This window comes from Haemaphysalis longicornis, unplaced genomic scaffold (assembly GCF_048455015.1).
Source record: "Haemaphysalis longicornis isolate Haplotype H1 unplaced genomic scaffold, Haemaphysalis longicornis Haplotype H1 scaffold_3, whole genome shotgun sequence".
NCBI classification, from domain to species: domain Eukaryota; kingdom Metazoa; phylum Arthropoda; class Arachnida; order Ixodida; family Ixodidae; genus Haemaphysalis; species Haemaphysalis longicornis.
The window spans coordinates 145644384-145645502 of record NW_027526335.1 but is presented as its reverse complement, the minus strand read 5'-3'; positions in this window follow the sequence as shown (position 1 = coordinate 145645502).

Below are 1119 nucleotides of genomic sequence, written 5' to 3'. Positions count from 1 at the left end.
AACGGTGAGGGGACGCGCCGGCGCCAGTGCGTCTGCCGCGGCTATGACGCAACACAATCCAACACAATTCACTTTAATCCAATCCAAATCCAATCCAATGCCCCTCGCGAGAGAGTGTTCGCTATCGGAGAGGAGAGGGGGTAAGCGGCAGAGAGCGCAGCTGGCGCGGCGAGGATAATGGGGTAGGGGCGGATGCCGACGACAACGCCGACGACGCCGGATGCAGGGGCAAGGCGGGTGAATGAGATGCGTTCGCATCTAAAATCCTGTAAGCCGGAAACCGGTTGTAGATACGCTAACCTCCTGTCTATGCTGCCGTCCTGTAATCAAAACTGCGTCAGCTTCCTGACATCAAAACACCGTCAAAAGTGCGTCCAAATCGTCGCTAAAAGTGCGTCCAACGATCGTCAAACCTTCAAAGACCAAATGGCAAACGAAGCACGAACCCATGCGACTATTCTTCGCGCATTAATTAAATAGATCTAAGAACGATGTAAATACTGATACATGGTTTGTTAGAAAAAGGTATACTATTGTACTGTTTTTTTCATGAACGATGCGTGTACTGTCTTATCTAGAAGCGTTCCTTTTTCGCGATCTTCAAGTAACCGTTCTGATGCGATGGAAGCCCGGCTTTAAGTCCTCACGTGTGTCCAGAGATCTTATCAGAGCTTTCTGGTCGACCAACAGGTGTATTGGTAAATGCATTAGTTTTTTTTAACAGGACGCCATGGGTCCGACTAAGATTGATTGATTGTAGGGTTAACGCGCCAACGCAATGCAGGCGATGAGGCGCGCCGTAGTGGAGGGCTCGGGATTAATTTCGACCACCTTGGGATTTTTAACGTGCGCCGAAATCTCGTACACACGGGCGTTTTCGCTTTTCACCTCCATCAGAAAAGCGGCCGCCGCTGCCGGGAATGAACCCGCGACCTTGTGTTCAGCAGCGCAAAGCCTTAGCCGCTGAGCCACCGCGGCGGGTCCCACTAAGAAAGAACGCTGTTCGCTTTAAAATTTAGGGTGGGTACGAAAATCCAACCTCCCCACCTCCCCCTTCTGGCTACGTCCCTGCTTCTTAAGCCACTGAAGTATAGGTAGGAGCAACAGCTCTTGGTATAT